This window comes from Lepisma saccharinum, chromosome 10, assembly GCF_977018435.1.
Source record: "Lepisma saccharinum chromosome 10, izLepSacc3.1, whole genome shotgun sequence".
NCBI lineage: Eukaryota > Metazoa > Arthropoda > Insecta > Zygentoma > Lepismatidae > Lepisma > Lepisma saccharinum.
In genome coordinates this window covers 30,916,801-30,942,335 of record NC_139238.1, presented here as the reverse complement: position 1 = coordinate 30,942,335, position 25,535 = coordinate 30,916,801, and positions in this window count along the sequence as shown.

Here is a 25,535-nt window from a genome sequence, read left to right as displayed (position 1 = left end):
AATTTTCAAAATGTGGCATCGCTACAGCTACAGCTACAATTTTCAAAATGTGGCATCGCTACAGCTACAGCTACAATTTTCAAAATGTACCATCGCTAAAGCTACAGCTACAATTTTCAAAATGTACCATCGCTACAGCTACAGCTACAATTTTCAAAATGTACCATCGCTACAGCTACAGCTAAAATTTTCAAAGTGTAACATCGCTACAGCTACAGCTACAATTTTCAAAATGTACCATCGCTAAAGCTACAGCTACAATTTTCAAAATGTACCATCGCTACAGCTACAGCTACAATTTTCAAAATGTACCATCGCTACAGCTACAGCTACAATTTTCAAAATGTAGCATCGCTACAGCTACAGCTACAATTTTCAAAATGTAGCATCGCTACAGCTACAGCTACAATTTTCAAAATGTACCATCGCTACAGCTACAGCTAAAATTTTCAAAATGTACCATCGCTACAGCTACAGCTACAATTTTCAAAATGTACCATCGCTACAGCTACAGCTACAATTTTCAAAATGTACCATCGCTACAGCTACAGCTACAATTTTCAAAATGTACCATCGCTAAAGCTACAGCTACAATTTTCAAAATGTACCATCGCTACAGCTACAGCTACAATTTTCAAAATGTACCATCGCTACAGCTACAGCTACAATTTTCAAAATGTAGCATCGCTACAGCTACAGCTACAATTTTCAAAATGTACCATCGCTACAGCTACAGCTACAATTTTCAAAATGTAGCATCGCTACAGCTACAGCTACAATTTTCAAAATGTACCATCGCTACAGCTACAGCTACAATTTTCAAAACGTAGCATCGCTACAGCTACAGCTACAATTTTCAAAACGTAGCATCGCTACAGCTACATCTACAATTTTCAAAACGTACCATCGCTACAGCTACAGCTACAATTTTCAAAATGTGGCATCGCTACAGCTACAGCTACAATTTTCAAAATGTGGCATCGCTACAGCTACAGCTACAATTTTCAAAATGTGGCATCGCTACAGCTACAGCTACAATTTTCAAAATGTACCATCGCTACAGCTACAGCTACAATTTTCAAAATGTACCATCGCTACAGCTACAGCTACAATTTTCAAAATGTAGCATCGCTACAGCTACAGCTACAATTCTCAAAATGTACCATCGCTAAAGCTACAGCTACAATTTTCAAAATGTACCATCGCTACAGCTACAGCTACAATTTTCAAAATGTACCATCGCTACAGCTACAGCTACAATTTTCAAAATGTACCATCGCTACAGCTACAGCTACAATTTTCAAAATGTACCATCGCTACAGCTACAGCTACAATTTTCAAAATGTAGCATCGCTACAGCTACAGCTACAATTTTCAAAATGTACCATCGCTAAAGCTACAGCTACAATTTTCAAAATGTACCATCGCTACAGCTACAGCTACAATTTTCAAAATGTAGCATCGCTACAGCTACAGCTACAATTTTCAAAATGTAGCATCGCTACAGCTACAGCTACAATTTTCAAAATGTACCATCGCTAAAGCTACAGCTACAATTTTCAAAATGTACCATCGCTACAGCTACAGCTACAATTTTCAAAATGTAGCATCGCTACAGCTACTGCTACAATTTTCAAAATGTAGCATCGCTACAGCTACAGCTACAATTTTCAAAATGTACCATCGCTACAGCTACAGCTACAATTTTCAAAATGTGGCATCGCTACAGCTACAGCTACAATTTTCAAAATGTGGCATCGCTACAGCTACAGCTACAATTTTCAAAATGTGGCATCGCTACAGCTACAGCTACAATTTTCAAAATGTACCATCGCTACAGCTACAGCTACAATTTTCAAAATGTACCATCGCTACAGCTACAGCTACAATTTTCAAAATGTAGCATCGCTACAGCTACAGCTACAATTTTCAAAATGTACCATCGCTACAGCTACAGCTACAATTTTCAAAATGTACCATCGCTAAAGCTACAGCTACAATTTTCAAAATGTACCATCGCTACAGCTCCAGCTACAATTTTCAAAATGTAGCATCGCTACAGCTACAGCTACAATTTTCAAAATGTACCATCGCTACAGCTACAGCTACAATTTTCAAAATGTACCATCGCTACAGCTACAGCTACAATTTTCAAAATGTAGCATCGCTACAGCTACTGCTACAATTTTCAAAATGTACCATCGCTAAAGCTACAGCTACAATTTTCAAAATGTACCATCGCTACAGCTACAGCTACAATTTTCAAAATGAACCATCGCTACAGCTACAGCTACAATTTTCAAAATGTAGCATCGCTACAGCTACAGCTACAATTTTCAAAATGTACCATCGCTAAAGCTACAGCTAAAATTTTCAAAATGTACCATCGCTACAGCTACAGCTACAATTTTCAAAATGTATTATCGCTACAGCTACAGCTACAATTTTCAAAATGTACCATCGCTACAGCTACAGCTACAATTTTCAAAATGTAGCATCGCTACAGCTACAGCTACAATTTTCAAAAAGTACCATCGCTACAGCTACAGCTTCAATTTTCAAAATGTAGCATCGCTACAGCTACAGCTACAATTTTCAAAATGTACCATCGCTAAAGCTACAGCTAAAATTTTCAAAATGTACCATCGCTACAGCTACAATTTTCAAAATGTACCATCGCTACAGCTACAGCTACAATTTTCAAAATGTACCATCGCTACAGCTACAGCTACAATTTTCAAAATGTTGCATCGCTACAGCTACAGCTAAAATTTTCAAAATGTAGCATCCCTACAGCTACAGCTTAAATTTTCAAAATGTGGCATCGCTACAGCTACAGCTACAATTTTCAAAATGTGGCTTCGCTACAGCTACAGCTACAATTTTCAAAATGTGGCATCGCTACAGCTACAGCTACAATTTTCAAAATGTACCATCGCTACAGCTACAGCTAAAATTTTCAAAATGTGGCATCGCTACAGCTACAGCTACAATTTTCAAAATGTGGCATCGCTACAGCTACAGCTACAATTTTCAAAATGTGGCATCGCTACAGCTACAGCTACAATTTTCAAAATGTGGCATCGCTACAGCTACAGCTACAATTTTCAAAATGTGGCCTCGCTACAGCTACAGGTACAATTTTCAAAATGTGGCATCGCTACAGCTACAGCTACAATTTTCAAAATGTACCATCGCTACAGCTACAGCTACAATTTTCAAAATGTACCATCGCTACAGCTACAGCTACAATTTTCAAAATGTGGCATCGCTACAGCTACAGCTACAATTTTCAAAATGTGGCATCGCTACAGCTACAGCTACAATTTTCAAAATGTGGCATCGCTACAGCTACAGCTACAATTTTCAAAATGTGGCATCGCTACAGCTACAGCTACAATTTTCAAAATGTGGCCTCGCTACAGCTACAGGTACAATTTTCAAAATGTGGCATCGCTACAGCTACAGGTACAATTTTCAAAATGTGGCATCGCTACAGCTACAGCTACAATTTTCAAAATGTGGCATCGCTACAGCTACAGCTACAATTTTCAAAATGTGGCATCGCTACAGCTACAGCTACAATTTTCAAAATGTGGCATCGCTACAGCTACAGCTACAATTTTCAAAATGTGGCATCGCTACAGCTACAGCTACAATTTTCAAAATGTACCATCGCTACAGCTACAGCTACAATTTTCAAAATGTACCATCGCTACAGCTACAGCTACAATTTTCAAAATGTAGCATCGCTACAGCTACAGCTACAATTTTCAAAATGTACCATCGCTAAAGCTACAGCTACAATTTTCAAAATGTACCATCGCTACAGCTACAGCTACAATTTTCAAAATGTAGCATCGCTACAGCTGCAGCTACAATTTTCAAAATGTAGCATTGCTACAGCTACAGCTACAATTTTCAAAATGTACCATCGCTAAAGCTACAGCTACAATTTTCAAAATGTACCATCGCTACAGCTACAGCTACAATTTTCAAAATGTAGCATCGCTACAGCTACTGCTACAATTTTCAAAATGTAGCATCGCTACAGCTACAGCTACAATTTTCAAAATGTACCATCGCTACAGCTACAGCTACAATTTTCAAAATGTGGCATCGCTACAGCTACAGCTACAATTTTCAAAATGTGGCATCGCTACAGCTACAGCTACAATTTTCAAAATGTGGCATCGCTACAGCTACAGCTACAATTTTCAAAATGTACCATCGCTACAGCTACAGCTACAATTTTCAAAATGTACCATCGCTACAGCTACAGCTACAATTTTCAAAATGTAGCATCGCTACAGCTACAGCTACAATTTTCAAAATGTACCATCGATACAGCTACATCTACAATTTTCAAAATGTACCATCGCTAAAGCTACAGCTACAATTTTCAAAATGTACCATCGCTACAGCTACAGCTACAATTTTCAAAATGTAGCATCGCTACAGCTACAGCTACAATTTTCAAAATGTACCATCGCTACAGCTACAGCTACAATTTTCAAAATGTACCATCGCTACAGCTACAGCTACAATTTTCAAAATGTAGCATCGCTACAGCTACAGCTACAATTTTCAAAATGTACCATCGCTAAAGCTACAGCTACAATTTTCAAAATGTACCATCGCTACAGCTACAGCTACAATTTTCAAAATGAACCATCGCTACAGCTACAGCTACAATTTTCAAAATGTAGCATCGCTACAGCTACAGCTACAATTTTCAAAATGTACCATCGCTAAAGCTACAGCTAAAATTTTCAAAATGTACCATCGCTACAGCTACAGCTACAATTTTCAAAATGTATTATCGCTACAGCTACAGCTACAATTTTCAAAATGTACCATCGCTACAGCTACAGCTACAATTTTCAAAATGTAGCATCGCTACAGCTACAGCTACAATTTTCAAAATGTACCATCGCTACAGCTACAGCTACAATTTTCAAAATGTAGCATCGCTACAGCTACAGCTACAATTTTCAAAATGTACCATCGCTAAAGCTACAGCTAAAATTTTCAAAATGTACCATCGCTACAGCTACAATTTTCAAAATGTACCATCGCTACAGCTACAGCTACAATTTTCAAAATGTACCATCGCTACAGCTAGAGCTACAATTTTCAAAATGTACCATCGCTACAGCTACAGCTACAATTTTCAAAATGTAGCATCGCTACAGCTACAGCTACAATTTTCACAATGTACCATCGCTACAGCTACAGCTACAATTTTCAAAATGTTGCATCGCTACAGCTACAGCTAAAATTTTCAAAATGTAGCATCGCTACAGCTACAGCTTAAATTTTCAAAATGTGGCATCGCTACAGCTACAGCTACAATTTTCAAAATGTGGCTTCGCTACAGCTACAGCTACAATTTTCAAAATGTGGCATCGCTACAGCTACAGCTACAATTTTCAAAATGTACCATCGCTACAGCTACAGCTAAAATTTTCAAAATGTGGCATCGCTACAGCTACAGCTACAATTTTCAAAATGTACCATCGCTACAGCTACAGCTACAATTTTCAAAATGTGGCATCGCTACAGCTACAGCTACAATTTTCAAAATGTGGCATCGCTACAGCTACAGCTACAATTTTCAAAATGTGGCCTCGCTACAGCTACAGGTACAATTTTCAAAATGTGGCATCGCTACAGCTACAGCTACAATTTTCAAAATGTACCATCGCTACAGCTACAGCTACAATTTTCAAAATGTACCATCGCTACTGCTACAGCTACAATTTTCAAAATGTGGCATCGCTACAGCTACAGCTACAATTTTCAAAATGTGGCATCGCTACAGCTACAGCTACAATTTTCAAAATGTGGCATCGCTACAGCTACAGCTACAATTTTCAAAATGTGGCCTCGCTACAGCTACAGGTACAATTTTCAAAATGTGGCATCGCTACAGCTACAGGTACAATTTTCAAAATGTGGCATCGCTACAGCTACAGCTACAATTTTCAAAATGTGGCATCGCTACAGCTACAGCTACCATTTTCAAAATGTGGCATCGCTACAGCTACAGCTACAATTTTCAAAATGTGGCATCGCTACAGCTACAGCTACAATTTTCAAAATGTGGCATCGCTACAGCTACAGCTACAATTTTCAAAATGTACCATCGCTACAGCTACAGCTACAATTTTCAAAATGTAGCATCGCTACAGCTACAGCTACAATTTTCAAAATGTGGCATCGCTACAGCTACAGCTACAATTTTCAAAATGTACCATCGCTACAGCTACAGCTACAATTTTCAAAATGTACCATCGCTACAGCTACAGCTACAATTTTCAAAATGTAGCATCGCTACAGCTACAGCTACAATTTTCAAAATGTACCATCGCTACAGCTACAGCTACAATTTTCAAAATGTACCATCGCTACAGCTACAGCTACAATTTTCAAAATGTACCATCGCTACAGCTCCAGCTACAATTTTCAAAATGTAGCATCGCTACAGCTACAGCTACAATTTTCAAAATGTACCATCGCTACAGCTACAGCTACAATTTTCAAAATGTACCATCGCTACAGCTACAGCTACAATTTTCAAAACGTAGCATCGCTACAGCTACAGCTACAATTTTCAAAACGTAGCATCGCTACTGCTACATCTACAATTTTCAAAATGTACCATCGCTACAGCTACAGCTACAATTTTCAAAATGTGGCATCGCTACAGCTACAGCTACAATTTTCAAAATGTAGCATCGCTACAGCTACAGCTACAATTTTCAAAATGTACCATCGCTACAGCTACAGCTACAATTTTCAAAATGTAGCATCGCTACAGCTACAGCTACAATTTTCAAAATGTAGCATCGCTACAGCTACAACTACAATTTTCAAAATGTAGCATCGCTAAAGCTACAGCTACAATTTTCAAAATGTACCATCGCTACAGCTACAGCTACAATTTTCAAAATGTACCATCGCTACAGCTACAGCAAAAATTTTCAAAATGTTCCATCGCTACCGCTACAGCTACAATTTTCAAAATGTGGCATCGCTACAGCTACAGCTACAATTTTCAAAATGTGGCATCGCTACAGCTACAGCTACAATTTTCAAAATGTGGCATCGCTACAGCTACAGCTACAATTTTCAAAATGTGGCATCGCTACAGCTACAGCTACAATTTTCAAAATGTGGCATCGCTACAGCTACAGCTACAATTTTCAAAATGTGGCATCGCTACAGCTACAGCTACAATTTTCAAAATGTACCATCGCTACAGCTACAGCTACAATTTTCAAAATGTACCATCGCTACAGCTACAGCTACAATTTTCAAAATGTAGCATCGCTACAGCTACAGCTACAATTTTCAAAATGTACCATCGCTAAAGCTACAGCTACAATTTTCAAAATCTACCATCGCTACAGCTACAGCTACAATTTTCAAAATGTAGCATCGCTACAGCTACAGCTACAATTTTCAAAATGTAGCATCGCTACAGCTACAGCTACAATTTTCAAAATGTACCATCGCTAAAGCTACAGCTACAATTTTCAAAATGTACCATCGCTACAGCTACAGCTACAATTTTCAAAATGTAGCATCGCTACAGCTACTGCTACAATTTTCAAAATGTAGCATCGCTACAGCTACAGCTACAATTTTCAAAATGTACCATCGCTACAGCTACAGCTACAATTTTCAAAATGTGGCATCGCTACAGCTACAGCTACAATTTTCAAAATGTGGCATCGCTACAGCTACAGCTACAATTTTCAAAATGTGGCATCGCTACAGCTACAGCTACAATTTTCAAAATGTACCATCGCTACAGCTACAGCTACAATTTTCAAAATGTACCATCGCTACAGCTACAGCTACAATTTTCAAAATGTAGCATCGCTACAGCTACAGCTACAATTTTCAAAATGTACCATCGCTACAGCTACAGCTACAATTTTCAAAATGTACCATCGCTAAAGCTACAGCTACAATTTTCAAAATGTACCATCGCTACAGCTACAGCTACAATTTTCAAAATGTAGCATCGCTACAGCTACAGCTACAATTTTCAAAATGTACCATCGCTACAGCTACAGCTACAATTTTCAAAATGTACCATCGCTACAGCTACAGCTACAATTTTCAAAATGTAGCATCGCTACAGCTACAGCTACAATTTTCAAAATGTACCATCGCTAAAGCTACAGCTACAATTTTCAAAATGTACCATCGCTACAGCTACAGCTACAATTTTCAAAATGAACCATCGCTACAGCTACAGCTACAATTTTCAAAATGTAGCATCGCTACAGCTACAGCTACAATTTTCAAAATGTACCATCGCTAAAGCTACAGCTAAAATTTTCAAAATGTACCATCGCTACAGCTACAGCTACAATTTTCAAAATGTATTATCGCTACAGCTACAGCTACAATTTTCAAAATGTACCATCGCTACAGCTACAGCTACAATTTTCAAAATGTAGCATCGCTACAGCTACAGCTACAATTTTCAAAATGTACCATCGCTACAGCTACAGCTACAATTTTCAAAATGTAGCATCGCTACAGCTACAGCTACAATTTTCAAAATGTACCATCGCTAAAGCTACAGCTAAAATTTTCAAAATGTACCATCGCTACAGCTACAATTTTCAAAATGTACCATCGCTACAGCTACAGCTACAATTTTCAAAATGTACCATCGCTACAGCTAGAGCTACAATTTTCAAAATGTACCATCGCTACAGCTACAGCTACAATTTTCAAAATGTAGCATCGCTACAGCTACAGCTACAATTTTCACAATGTACCATCGCTACAGCTACAGCTACAATTTTCAAAATGTTGCATCGCTACAGCTACAGCTAAAATTTTCAAAATGTAGCATCGCTACAGCTACAGCTTAAATTTTCAAAATGTGGCATCGCTACAGCTACAGCTACAATTTTCAAAATGTGGCTTCGCTACAGCTACAGCTACAATTTTCAAAATGTGGCATCGCTACAGCTACAGCTACAATTTTCAAAATGTACCATCGCTACAGCTACAGCTAAAATTTTCAAAATGTGGCATCGCTACAGCTACAGCTACAATTTTCAAAATGTGGCATCGCTACAGCTACAGCTACAATTTTCAAAATGTGGCATCGCTACAGCTACAGCTACAATTTTCAAAATGTGGCATCGCTACAGCTACAGCTACAATTTTCAAAATGTACCATCGCTACAGCTACAGGTACAATTTTCAAAATGTGGCATCGCTACAGCTACAGCTACAATTTTCAAAATGTACCATCGCTACAGCTACAGCTACAATTTTCAAAAAGTACCATCGCTACAGCTACAGCTACAATTTTCAAAATGTGGCATCGCTACAGCTACAGCTACAATTTTCAAAATGTGGCATCGCTACAGCTACAGCTACAATTTTCAAAATGTGGCCTCGCTACAGCTACAGGTACAATTTTCAAAATGTGGCATCGCTACAGCTACAGGTACAATTTTCAAAATGTGGCATCGCTACAGCTACAGCTACAATTTTCAAAATGTGGCATCGCTACAGCTACAGCTACCATTTTCAAAATGTGGCATCGCTACAGCTACAGCTACAATTTTCAAAATGTGGCATCGCTACAGCTACAGCTACAATTTTCAAAATGTGGCATCGCTACAGCTACAGCTACAATTTTCAAAATGTACCATCGCTACAGCTACAGCTACAATTTTCAAAATGTGGCATCGCTACAGCTACAGCTACAATTTTCAAAATGTACCATCGCTACAGCTACAGCTACAATTTTCAAAATGTACCATCGCTACAGCTACAGCTACAATTTTCAAAATGTAGCATCGCTACAGCTACAGCTACAATTTTCAAAATGTAGCATCGCTACAGCTACAACTACAATTTTCAAAATGTAGCATCGCTAAAGCTACAGCTACAATTTTCAAAATGTACCATCGCTACAGCTACAGCTACAATTTTCAAAATGTACCATCGCTACAGCTACAGCAAAAATTTTCAAAATGTTCCATCGCTACCGCTACAGCTACAATTTTCAAAATGTGGCATCGCTACAGCTACAGCTACAATTTTCAAAATGTGGCATCGCTACAGCTACAGCTACAATTTTCAAAATGTGGCATCGCTACAGCTACAGCTACAATTTTCAAAATGTACCATCGCTACAGCTACAGCTACAATTTTCAAAATGTACCATCGCTACAGCTACAGCTACAATTTTCAAAATGTAGCATCGCTACAGCTACAGCTACAATTCTCAAAATGTACCATCGCTAAAGCTACAGCTACAATTTTCAAAATGTACCATCGCTACAGCTACAGCTACAATTTTCAAAATGTACCATCGCTACAGCTACAGCTACAATTTTCAAAATGTACCATCGCTACGGCTACAGCTACAATTTTCAAAATGTACCATCGCTACGGCTACAGCTACAATTTTCAAAATGTAGCATCGCTACAGCTACAGCTACAATTTTCAAAATGTACCATCGCTAAAGCTACAGCTACAATTTTCAAAATGTACCATCGCTACAGCTACAGCTACAATTTTCAAAATGTAGCATCGCTACAGCTACAGCTACAATTTTCAAAATGTAGCATCGCTACAGCTACAGCTACAATTTTCAAAATGTACCATCGCTAAAGCTACAGCTACAATTTTCAAAATGTACCATCGCTACAGCTACAGCTACAATTTTCAAAATGTAGCATCGCTACAGCTACAGCTACAATTTTCAAAATGTAGCATCGCTACAGCTACAGCTACAATTTTCAAAATGTACCATCGCTAAAGCTACAGCTACAATTTTCAAAATGTACCATCGCTACAGCTACAGCTACAATTTTCAAAATGTAGCATCGCTACAGCTACTGCTACAATTTTCAAAATGTAGCATCGCTACAGCTACAGCTACAATTTTCAAAATGTACCATCGCTACAGCTACAGCTACAATTTTCAAAATGTGGCATCGCTACAGCTACAGCTACAATTTTCAAAATGTGGCATCGCTACAGCTACAGCTACAATTTTCAAAATGTGGCATCGCTACAGCTACAGCTACAATTTTCAAAATGTACCATCGCTACAGCTACAGCTACAATTTTCAAAATGTACCATCGCTACAGCTACAGCTACAATTTTCAAAATGTAGCATCGCTACAGCTACAGCTACAATTTTCAAAATGTACCATCGCTACAGCTACAGCTACAATTTTCAAAATGTACCATCGCTAAAGCTACAGCTACAATTTTCAAAATGTACCATCGCTACAGCTCCAGCTACAATTTTCAAAATGTAGCATCGCTACAGCTACAGCTACAATTTTCAAAATGTACCATCGCTACAGCTACAGCTACAATTTTCAAAATGTGGCATCGCTACAGCTACAGCTACAATTTTCAAAATGTAGCATCGCTACAGCTACTGCTACAATTTTCAAAATGTACCATCGCTAAAGCTACAGCTACAATTTTCAAAATGTACCATCGCTACTGCTACAGCTACAATTTTCAAAATGAACCATCGCTACAGCTACAGCTACAATTTTCAAAATGTAGCATCGCTACAGCTACAGCTACAATTTTCAAATAGTACCATCGCTAAAGCTACAGCTAAAATTTTCAAAATGTACCATCGCTACAGCTACAGCTACAATTTTCAAAATGTATTATCGCTACAGCTACAGCTACAATTTTCAAAATGTACCATCGCTACAGCTACAGCTACAATTTTCAAAATGTAGCATCGCTACAGCTACAGCTACAATTTTCAAAATGTACCATCGCTACAGCTACAGCTACAATTTTCAAAATGTAGCATCGCTACAGCTACAGCTACAATTTTCAAAATGTACCATCGCTAAAGCTACAGGTACAATTTTCAAAATGTGGCATCGCTACAGCTACAGCTACAATTTTCAAAATGTACCATCGCTACAGCTACAGCTACAATTTTCAAAATGTACCATCGCTACAGCTACAGCTACAATTTTCAAAATGTGGCATCGCTACAGCTACAGCTACAATTTTCAAAATGTGGCATCGCTACAGCTACAGCTACAATTTTCAAAATGTGGCCTCGCTACAGCTACAGGTACAATTTTCAAAATGTGGCATCGCTACAGCTACAGGTACAATTTTCAAAATGTGGCATCGCTACAGCTACAGCTACAATTTTCAAAATGTGGCATCGCTACAGCTACAGCTACCATTTTCAAAATGTGGCATCGCTACAGCTACAGCTACAATTTTCAAAATGTGGCATCGCTACAGCTACAGCTACAATTTTCAAAATGTGGCATCGCTACAGCTACAGCTACAATTTTCAAAATGTACCATCGCTACAGCTACAGCTACAATTTTCAAAATGTGGCATCGCTACAGCTACAGCTACAATTTTCAAAATGTACCATCGCTACAGCTACAGCTACAATTTTCAAAATGTACCATCGCTACAGCTACAGCTACAATTTTCAAAATGTAGCATCGCTACAGCTACAGCTACAATTTTCAAAATGTACCATCGCTACAGCTACAGCTACAATTTTCAAAATGTACCATCGCTACAGCTACAGCTACAATTTTCAAAATGTACCATCGCTACAGCTCCAGCTACAATTTTCAAAATGTAGCATCGCTACAGCTACAGCTACAATTTTCAAAATGTACCATCGCTACAGCTACAGCTACAATTTTCAAAATGTACCATCGCTACAGCTACAGCTACAATTTTCAAAACGTAGCATCGCTACAGCTACAGCTACAATTTTCAAAACGTAGCATCGCTACAGCTACATCTACAATTTTCAAAATGTACCATCGCTACAGCTACAGCTACAATTTTCAAAATGTGGCATCGCTACAGCTACAGCTACAATTTTCAAAATGTAGCATCGCTACAGCTACAGCTACAATTTTCAAAATGTACCATCGCTACAGCTACAGCTACAATTTTCAAAATGTAGCATCGCTACAGCTACAGCTACAATTTTCAAAATGTAGCATCGCTACAGCTACAACTACAATTTTCAAAATGTAGCATCGCTAAAGCTACAGCTACAATTTTCAAAATGTACCATCGCTACAGCTACAGCTACAATTTTCAAAATGTACCATCGCTACAGCTACAGCAAAAATTTTCAAAATGTTCCATCGCTACCGCTACAGCTACAATTTTCAAAATGTGGCATCGCTACAGCTACAGCTACAATTTTCAAAATGTGGCATCGCTACAGCTACAGCTACAATTTTCAAAATGTGGCATCGCTACAGCTACAGCTACAATTTTCAAAATGTACCATCGCTACAGCTACAGCTACAATTTTCAAAATGTACCATCGCTACAGCTACAGCTACAATTTTCAAAATGTAGCATCGCTACAGCTACAGCTACAATTCTCAAAATGTACCATCGCTAAAGCTACAGCTACAATTTTCAAAATGTACCATCGCTACAGCTACAGCTACAATTTTCAAAATGTACCATCGCTACAGCTACAGCTACAATTTTCAAAATGTACCATCGCTACGGCTACAGCTACAATTTTCAAAATGTACCATCGCTACGGCTACAGCTACAATTTTCAAAATGTAGCATCGCTACAGCTACAGCTACAATTTTCAAAATGTACCATCGCTAAAGCTACAGCTACAATTTTCAAAATGTACCATCGCTACAGCTACAGCTACAATTTTCAAAATGTAGCATCGCTACAGCTACAGCTACAATTTTCAAAATGTAGCATCGCTACAGCTACAGCTACAATTTTCAAAATGTACCATCGCTAAAGCTACAGCTACAATTTTCAAAATGTACCATCGCTACAGCTACAGCTACAATTTTCAAAATGTAGCATCGCTACAGCTACAGCTACAATTTTCAAAATGTAGCATCGCTACAGCTACAGCTACAATTTTCAAAATGTACCATCGCTAAAGCTACAGCTACAATTTTCAAAATGTACCATCGCTACAGCTACAGCTACAATTTTCAAAATGTAGCATCGCTACAGCTACTGCTACAATTTTCAAAATGTAGCATCGCTACAGCTACAGCTACAATTTTCAAAATGTACCATCGCTACAGCTACAGCTACAATTTTCAAAATGTGGCATCGCTACAGCTACAGCTACAATTTTCAAAATGTGGCATCGCTACAGCTACAGCTACAATTTTCAAAATGTGGCATCGCTACAGCTACAGCTACAATTTTCAAAATGTACCATCGCTACAGCTACAGCTACAATTTTCAAAATGTACCATCGCTACAGCTACAGCTACAATTTTCAAAATGTAGCATCGCTACAGCTACAGCTACAATTTTCAAAATGTACCATCGCTACAGCTACAGCTACAATTTTCAAAATGTACCATCGCTAAAGCTACAGCTACAATTTTCAAAATGTACCATCGCTACAGCTCCAGCTACAATTTTCAAAATGTAGCATCGCTACAGCTACAGCTACAATTTTCAAAATGTACCATCGCTACAGCTACAGCTACAATTTTCAAAATGTGGCATCGCTACAGCTACAGCTACAATTTTCAAAATGTAGCATCGCTACAGCTACTGCTACAATTTTCAAAATGTACCATCGCTAAAGCTACAGCTACAATTTTCAAAATGTACCATCGCTACAGCTACAGCTACAATTTTCAAAATGAACCATCGCTACAGCTACAGCTACAATTTTCAAAATGTAGCATCGCTACAGCTACAGCTACAATTTTCAAATAGTACCATCGCTAAAGCTACAGCTAAAATTTTCAAAATGTACCATCGCTACAGCTACAGCTACAATTTTCAAAATGTATTATCGCTACAGCTACAGCTACAATTTTCAAAATGTACCATCGCTACAGCTACAGCTACAATTTTCAAAATGTAGCATCGCTACAGCTACAGCTACAATTTTCAAAATGTACCATCGCTACAGCTACAGCTACAATTTTCAAAATGTAGCATCGCTACAGCTACAGCTACAATTTTCAAAATGTACCATCGCTAAAGCTACAGCTAAAATTTTCAAAATGTACCATCGCTACAGCTACAGCTACAATTTTCAAAATGTACCATCGCTACAGCTACAGCTACAATTTTCAAAATGTACCATCGCTACAGCTACAGCTACAATTTTCAAAATGTTGCATCGCTACAGCTACAGCTAAAATTTTCAAAATGTAGCATCGCTACAGCTACAGCTTAAATTTTCAAAATGTGGCATCGCTACAGCTACAGCTACAATTTTCAAAATGTGGCTTCGCTACAGCTACAGCTACAATTTTCAAAATGTGGCATCGCTACAGCTACAGCTACAATTTTCAAAATGTACCATCGCTACAGCTACAGCTAAAATTTTCAAAATGTGGCATCGCTACAGCTACAGCTACAATTTTCAAAATGTGGCATCGCTACAGCTACAGCTACAATTTTCAAAATGTGGCATCGCTACAGCTACAGCTACAATTTTCAAAATGTGGCATCGCTACAGCTACAGCTACAATTTTCAAAATGTGGCCTCGCTACAGCTACAGGTACAATTTTCAAAATGTGGCATCGCTACAGCTACAGCTACAATTTTCAAAATGTACCATCGCTACAGCTACAGCTACAATTTTCAAAATGTACCATCGCTACAGCTACAGCTACAATTTTCAAAATGTGGCATCGCTACAGCTACAGCTACAATTTTCAAAATGTGGCATCGCTACAGCTACAGCTACAATTTTCAAAATGTGGCATCGCTACAGCTACAGCTACAATTTTCAAAATGTGGCCTCGCTACAGCTACAGGTACAATTTTCAAAATGTGGCATCGCTACAGCTACAGGTACAATTTTCAAAATGTGGCATCGCTACAGCTACAGCTACAATTTTCAAAATGTGGCATCGCTACAGCTACAGCTACAATTTTCAAAATGTGGCATCGCTACAGCTACAGCTACAATTTTCAAAATGTGGCATCGCTACAGCTACAGCTACAATTTTCAAAATGTACCATCGCTACAGCTACAGCTACAATTTTCAAAATGTGGCATCGCTACAGCTACAGCTACAATTTTCAAAATGTGGCATCGCTACAGCTACAGCTACAATTTTCAATATGTGGCATCGCTACAGCTACAGCTACAATTTTCAAAATGTACCATCGCTACAGCTACAGCTACAATTTTCAAAATGTACCATCGCTACAGCTACAGCTACAATTTTCAAAATGTAGCATCGCTACAGCTACAGCTACAATTTTCAAAATGTACCATCGCTACAGCTACAGCTACAATTTTCAAAATGTACCATCGCTAAAGCTACAGCTACAATTTTCAAAATGTACCATCGCTACAGCTCCAGCTACAATTTTCAAAATGTAGCATCGCTACAGCTACAGCTACAATTTTCAAAATGTACCATCGCTACAGCTACAGCTACAATTTTCAAAATGTACCATCGCTACAGCTACAGCTACAATTTTCAAAATGTAGCATCGCTACAGCTACAGCTACAATTTTCAAAATGTACCATCGCTAAAGCTACAGCTACAATTTTCAAAATGTACCATCGCTACAGCTACAGCTACAATTTTCAAAATGAACCATCGCTACAGCTTCAGCTACAATTTTCAAAATGTAGCATCGCTACAGCTACAGCTACAATTTTCAAAATGTACCATCGCTAAAGCTACAGCTAAAATTTTCAAAATGTACCATCGCTACAGCTACAGCTACAATTTTCAAAATGTATTATCGCTACAGCTACAGCTACAATTTTCAAAATGTTCCATCGCTACAGCTACAGCTACAATTTTCAAAATGTAGCATCGCTACAGCTACAGCTACAATTTTCAAAATGTACCATCGCTACAGCTCCAGCTACAATTTTCAAAATGTAGCATCGCTACAGCTACAGCTACAATTTTCAAAATGTACCATCGCTAAAGCTACAGCTAAAATTTTCAAAATGTACCATCGCTACAGCTACAATTTTCAAAATGTACCATCGCTACAGCTACAGCTACAATTTTCAAAATGTACCATCGCTACAGCTAGAGCTACAATTTTCAAAATGTAGCATCGCTACAGCTACAGCTACAATTTTCAAAATGTAGCATCGCTACAGCTACAGCTACAATTTTCACAATGTACCATCGCTACAGCTACAGCTACAATTTTCAAAATGTTGCATCGCTACAGCTACAGCTAAAATTTTCAAAATGTAGCATCGCTACAGCTACAGCTTAAATTTTCAAAATGTGGCATCGCTACAGCTACAGCTACAATTTTCAAAATGTGGCTTCGCTACAGCTACAGCTACAATTTTCAAAATGTGGCATCGCTACAGCTACAGCTACAATTTTCAAAATGTACCATCGCTACAGCTACAGCTAAAATTTTCAAAATGTGGCATCGCTACAGCTACAGCTACAATTTTCAAAATGTGGCATCGCTACAGCTACAGCTACAATTTTCAAAATGTGGCATCGCTACAGCTACAGCTACAATTTTCAAAATGTGGCATCGCTACAGCTACAGCTACAATTTTCAAAATGTGGCCTCGCTACAGCTACAGCTACAATTTTCAAAATGTGGCATCGCTACAGCTACAGCTACAATTTTCAAAATGTACCATCGCTACAGCTACAGCTACAATTTTCAAAATGTACCATCGCTACAGCTACAGCTACAATTTTCAAAATGTGGCATCGCTACAGCTACAGCTACAATTTTCAAAATGTGGCATCGCTACAGCTACAGCTACAATTTTCAAAATGTGGCATCGCTACAGCTACAGCTACAATTTTCAAAATGTGGCCTCGCTACAGCTACAGGTACAATTTTCAAAATGTGGCATCGCTACAGCTACAGGTACAATTTTCAAAATGTGGCATCGCTACAGCTACAGCTACAATTTTCAAAATGTGGCATCGCTACAGCTACAGCTACAATTTTCAAAATGTGGCATCGCTACAGCTACAGCTACAATTTTCAAAATGTGGCATCGCTACAGCTACAGCTACAATTTTCAAAATGTGGCATCGCTACAGCTACAGCTACAATTTTCAAAATGTACCATCGCTACAGCTACAGCTACAATTTTCAAAATGTGGCATCGCTACAGCTACAGCTACAATTTTCAAAATGTACCATCGCTACAGCTACAGCTACAATTTTCAAAATGTACCATCGCTACAGCTACAGCTACAATTTTCAAAATGTACCATCGCTACAGCTACAGCTACAATTTTCAAAATGTAGCATCGCTACAGCTACAGCTACAATTTTCAAAATGTACCATCGCTACAGCTACAGCTACAATTTTCAAAATGTACCATCGCTACAGCTCCAGCTACAATTTTCAAAATGTAGCATCGCTACAGCTACAGCTACAATTTTCAAAATGTACCATCGCTACAGCTACTGCTACAATTTTCAAAATGTACCATCGCTACAGCTACAGCTACAATTTTCAAAACGTAGCATCGCTACAGCTACAGCTACAATTTTCAAAACGTAGCATCGCTACAGCTACAGCTACAATTTTCAAAATGTAGCATCGCTACAGCTACAGCTACAATTTTCAAAATGTAGCATCGCTACAGCTACAGCTACAATTTTCAAAATGTACCATCGCTACAGGTACAGCAAAAATTTTCAAAATGTTCCATCGCTACCGCTACAGCTACAATTTTCAAAATGTGGCATCGCTACAGCTACAGCTACAATTTTCAAAATGTGGCATCGCTACAGCTACAGCTACAATTTTCAAAATGTGGCATCGCTACAGCTACAGCTACAATTTTCAAAATGTACCATCCCTACAGCTACAGCTACAATTTTCAAAATGTACCATCGCTACAGCTACAGCTACAATTTTCAAAATGTAGCATCGCTACAGCTACAGCTACAATTCTCAAAATGTACCATCGCTAAAGCTACAGCTACAATTTTCAAAATGTACCATCGCTACAGCTACAGCTACAATTTTCAAAATGTACCATCGCTACAGCTACAGCTACAATTTTCAAAATGTACCATCGCTACGGCTACAGCTACAATTTTCAAAATGTACCATCGCTACGGCTACAGCTACAATTTTCAAAATGTAGCATCGCTACAGCTACAGCTACAATTTTCAAAATGTACCATCGCTAAAGCTACAGCTACAATTTTCAAAATGTACCATCGCTACAGCTACAGCTACAATTTTCAAAATGTAGCATCGCTACAGCTACAGCTACAATTTTCAAAATGTAGCATCGCTACAGCTACAGCTACAATTTTCAAAATGTACCATCGCTAAAGCTACAGCTACAATTTTCAAAATGTACCATCGCTACAGCTACAGCTACAATTTTCAAAATGTAGCATCGCTACAGCTACAGCTACAATTTTCAAAATGTACCATCGCTACAGCTACAGCTACAATTTTCAAAATGAACCATCGCTACAGCTACAGCTACAATTTTCAAAATGTAGCATCGCTACAGCTACAGCTACAATTTTCAAAATGTACCATCGCTAAAGCTACAGCTAAAATTTTCAAAATGTACCATCGCTACAGCTACAGCTACAATTTTCAAAATGTATTATCGCTACAGCTACAGCTACAATTTTCAAAATGTACCATCGCTACAGCTACAGCTACAATTTTCAAAATGTGGCATCGCTACAGCTACAGCTACAATTTTCAAAATGTACCATCGCTACAGCTACAGCTACAATTTTCAAAATGTAGCATCGCTACAGCTACAGCTACAATTTTCAAAATGTACCATCGCTAAAGCTACAGCTAAAATTTTCAAAATGTACCATCGCTACAGCTACAGCTACAATTTTCAAAAAGTACCATCGCTACAGCTACAGCTACAATTTTCAAAATGTACCATCGCTACAGCTACAGCTACAATTTTCAAAATGTAGCATCGCTACAGCTACAGCTACAATTTTCAAAATGTAGCATCGCTACAGCTACAGCTACAATTTTCACAATGTACCATCGCTACAGCTACAGCTACAATTTTCAAAATGTTGCATCGCTACAGCTACAGCTAAAATTTTCAAAATGTAGCATCGCTACAGCTACAGCTTAAATTTTCAAAATGTGGCATCGCTACAGCTACAGCTACAATTTTCAAAATGTGGCTTCGCTACAGCTACAGCTACAATTTTCAAAATGTTGCATCGCTACAGCTACAGCTACAATTTTCAAAATGTACCATCGCTACAGCTACAGCTAAAATTTTCAAAATGTGGCATCGCTACAGCTACAGCTACAATTTTCAAAATGTGGCATCGCTACAGCTACAGCTACAATTTTCAAAATGTGGCATCGCTACAGCTACAGCTACAATTTTCAAAATGTGGCATCGCTACAGCTACAGCTACAATTTTCAAAATGTGGCCTCGCTACAGCTACAGGTACAATTTTCAAAATGTGGCATCGCTACAGCTACAGCTACAATTTTCAAAATGTACCATCGCTACAGCTACAGCTACAATTTTCAAAATGTACCATCGCTACAGCTACAGCTACAATTTTCAAAATGTGGCATCGCTACAGCTACAGCCCCAATTTTCGAAATGTACCATCGCTACAGCTACAGCTACAATTTTCAAAATGTACCATCGCTACAGCTACAGCTACAATTTTCAAAATGTAGCATCGCTACAGCTACAGCTACAATTTTCAAAATGTACCATCGCTAAAGCTACAGCTACAATTTCCAAAATGTACCATCGCTACAGCTACAGCTACAATTTTCAAAATGTAGCATCGCTACAGCTACAGCTACAATTTTCAAAATGTAGCATCGCTACAGCTAAAGCTACAATTTTCAAAATGTACCATCGCTAAAGCTACAGCTACAATTTTCAAAATGTACCATCGCTACAGCTACAGCTACAATTTTCAAAATGTAGCATCGCTACAGCTACAGCTACAATTTTCAAAATGTAGCATCGCTACAGCTACAGCTACAATTTTCAAAATGTACCATCGCTACAGCTACAGCTACAATTTTCAAAATGTGGCATCGCTACAGCTACAGCTACAATTTTCAAAATGTGGCATCGCTACAGCTACAGCTACAATTTTCAAAATGTGGCATCGCTTCAGCTACAGCTACAATTTTCAAAATGTACCATCGCTACAGCTACAGCTACAATTTTCAAAATGTACCATCGCTACAGCTACAGCTACAATTTTCAAAATGTAGCATCGCTACAGCTACAGCTACAATTTTCAAAATGTACCATCGCTACAGCTACAGCTACAATTTTCAAAATGTACCATCGCTAAAGCTACAGCTACAATTTTCAAAATGTACCATCGCTACAGCTCCAGCTACAATTTTCAAAATGTAGCATCGCTACAGCTACAGCTACAATTTTCAAAATGTACCATCGCTACAGCTACAGCTACAATTTTCAAAATGTACCATCGCTACAGCTACAGCTACAATTTTCAAAATGTAGCATCGCTACAGCTACAGCTACAATTTTCAAAATGTACCATCGCTAAAGCTACAGCTACAATTTTCAAAATGTACCATCGCTACAGCTACAGCTACAATTTTCAAAATGAACCATCGCTACAGCTACAGCTACAATTTTCAAAATGTAGCATCGCTACAGCTACAGCTACAATTTTCAAAATGTACCATCGCTAAAGCTACAGCTAAAATTTTCAAAATGTACCATCGCTACAGCTACAGCTACAATTTTCAAAATGTATTATCGCTACAGCTACAGCTACAATTTTCAAAATGTACCATCGCTACAGCTACAGCTACAATTTTCAAAATGTAGCATCGCTACAGCTACAGCTACAATTTTCAAAATGTACCATCGCTACAGCTACAGCTACAATTTTCAAAATGTAGCATCGCTACAGCTACAGCTACAATTTTCAAAATGTACCATCGCTAAAGCTACAGCTAAAATTTTCAAAATGTACCATCGCTACAGCTACAGCTACAATTTTCAAAATGTACCATCGCTACCGCTACAGCTACAATTTTCAAAATGTAGCATCGCTACAGCTACAGCTACAATTTTCAAAATGTAGCATCGCTACAGCTACAGCTACAATTTTCAAAATGTAGCATCGCTACAGCTACAGCTACAATTTTCACAATGTACCATCGCTACAGCTACAGCTACAATTTTCAAAATGTTGCATCGCTACAGCTACAGCTAAAATTTTCAAAATGTAGCATCGCTACAGCTACAGCTTAAATTTTCAAAATGTGGCATCGCTACAGCTACAGCTACAATTTTCAAAATGTGGCTTCGCTACAGCTACAGCTACAATTTTCAAAATGTGGCATCGCTACAGCTACAGCTACAATTTTCAAAATGTACCATCGCTACAGCTACAGCTAAAATTTTCAAAATGTGGCATCGCTACAGCTACAGCTACAATTTTCAAAATGTGGCATCGCTACAGCTACAGCTACAATTTTCAAAATGTGGCATCGCTACAGCTACAGCTACAATTTTCAAAATGTGGCATCGCTACAGCTACAGCTACAATTTTCAAAATGTGGCCTCGCTACAGCTACAGGTACAATTTTCAAAATGTGGCATCGCTACAGCTACAGCTACAATTTTCAAAATGTACCATCGCTACAGCTACAGCTACAATTTTCAAAATGTACCATCGCTACAGCTACAGCTACAATTTTCAAAATGTGGCATCGCTACAGCTACAGCTACAATTTTCAAAATGTGGCATCGCTACAGCTACAGCTACAATTTTCAAAATGTGGCATCGCTACAGCTACAGCTACAATTTTCAAAATGTGGCCTCGCTACAGCTACAGGTACAATTTTCAAAATGTGGCATCGCTACAGCTACAGGTACAATTTTCAAAATGTGGCATCGCTACAGCTACAGCTACAATTTTCAAAATGTGGCATCGCTACAGCTACAGCTACAATTTTCAAAATGTGGCATCGCTACAGCTACAGCTACAATTTTCAAAATGTGGCATCGCTACAGCTACAGCTACAATTTTCAAAATGTGGCATCGCTACAGCTACAGCTACAATTTTCAAAATGTACCATCGCTACAGCTACAGCTACAATTTTCAAAATGTGGCATCGCTACAGCTACAGCTACAATTTTCAAAATGTACCATCGCTACAGCTACAGCTACAATTTTCAAAATGTACCATCGCTACAGCTACAGCTACAATTTTCAAAATGTAGCATCGCTACAGCTACAGCTACAATTTTCAAAATGTACCATCGCTACAGCTACAGCTACAATTTTCAAAATGTACCATCGCTACAGCTACAGCTACAATTTTCAAAATGTACCATCGCTACAGCTCCAGCTACAATTTTCAAAATGTAGCATCGCTACAGCTACAGCTACAATTTTCAAAATGTACCATCGCTACAGCTACAGCTACAATTTTCAAAATGTACCATCGCTACAGCTACAGCTACAATTTTCAAAACGTTGCATCGCTACAGCTACAGCTACAATTTTCAAAACGTAGCATCGCTACAGCTACATCTACAATTTTCAAAATGTACCATCGCTACAGCTACAGCTACAATTTTCAAAATGTAGCATCGCTACAGCTACAGCTACAATTTTCAAAATGTGGCTTCGCTACAGCTACAGCTACAATTTTCAAAATGTGGCATCGCTACAGCTACAGCTACAATTTTCAAAATGTACCATCGCTACAGCTACAGCTAAAATGTTCAAAATGTGGCATCGCTACAGCTACAGCTACAATTTTCAAAATGTGGCATCGCTACAGCTACAGCTACAATTTTCAAAATGTGGCATCGCTACAGCTACAGCTACAATTTTCAAAATGTGGCATCGCTACAGCTAGAGCTACAATTTTCAAAATGTACCATCGCTACAGCTACAGCTACAATTTTCAAAATGTGGCATCGCTACAGCTACAGCTACAATTTTCAAAATGTACCATCGCTACAGCTACAGCTACAATTTTCAAAATGTACCATCGCTACAGCTACAGCTACAATTTTCAAAATGTAGCATCGCTACAGCTACAGCTACAATTTTCAAAATGTACCATCGCTACAGCTACAGCTACAATTTTCAAAATGTACCATCGCTACAGCTACAGCTACAATTTTCAAAATGTACCATCGCTACAGCTCCAGCTACAATTTTCAAAATGTAGCATCGCTACAGCTACAGCTACAATTTTCAAAATGTACCATCGCTACAGCTACAGCTACAATTTTCAAAATGTACCATCGCTACAGCTACAGCTACAATTTTCAAAACGTTGCATCGCTACAGCTACAGCTACAATTTTCAAAACGTAGCATCGCTACAGCTACATCTACAATTTTCAAAATGTACCATCGCTACAGCTACAGCTACAATTTTCAAAATGTAGCATCGCTACAGCTACAGCTACAATTTTCAAAATGTGGCTTCGCTACAGCTACAGCTACAATTTTCAAAATGTGGCATCGCTACAGCTACAGCTACAATTTTCAAAATGTACCATCGCTACAGCTACAGCTAAAATTTTCAAAATGTGGCATCGCTACAGCTACAGCTACAATTTTCAAAATGTGGCATCGCTACAGCTACAGCTACAATTTTCAAAATGTGGCATCGCTACAGCTACAGCTACAATTTTCAAAATGTGGCATCGCTACAGCTACAGCTACAATTTTCAAAATGTGGCCTCGCTACAGCTACAGGTACAATTTTCAAAATGTGGCATCGCTACAGCTACAGCTACAATTTTCAAAATGTACCATCGCTACAGCTACAGCTACAATTTTCAAAATGTACCATCGCTACAGCTACAGCTACAATTTTCAAAATGTGGCATCGCTACAGCTACAGCTACAATTTTCAAAATGTGGCATCGCTACAGCTACAGCTACAATTTTCAAAATGTGGCATCGCTACAGCTACAGCTACAATTTTCAAAATGTGGCCTCGCTACAGCTACAGCTACAATTTTCAAAATGTGGCATCGCTACAGCTACAGGTACAATTTTCAAAATGTGGCATCGCTACAGCTACAGCTACAATTTTCAAAATGTGGCATCGCTACAGCTACAGCTACAATTTTCAAAATGTGGCATCGCTACAGCTACAGCTACAATTTTCAAAATGTACCATCGCTACAGCTACAGCTACAATTTTCAAAATGTGGCATCGCTACAGCTACAGCTACAATTTTCAAAATGTGGCATCGCTACAGCTACAGCTACAATTTTCAAAATGTGGCATCGCTACAGCTACAGCTACAATTTTCAAAATGTACCATCGCTACAGCTACAGCTACAATTTTCAAAATGTACCATCGCTACAGCTACAGCTACAATTTTCAAAATGTACCATCGCTACAGCTACAGCTACAATTTTCAAAATGTACCATCGCTACAGCTACAGCTACAATTTTCAAAATGTACCATCGCTACAGCTACAGCTACAATTTTCAAAATGTACCATCGCTACAGCTACAGCTACAATTTTCAAAATGTACCATCGCTACAGCT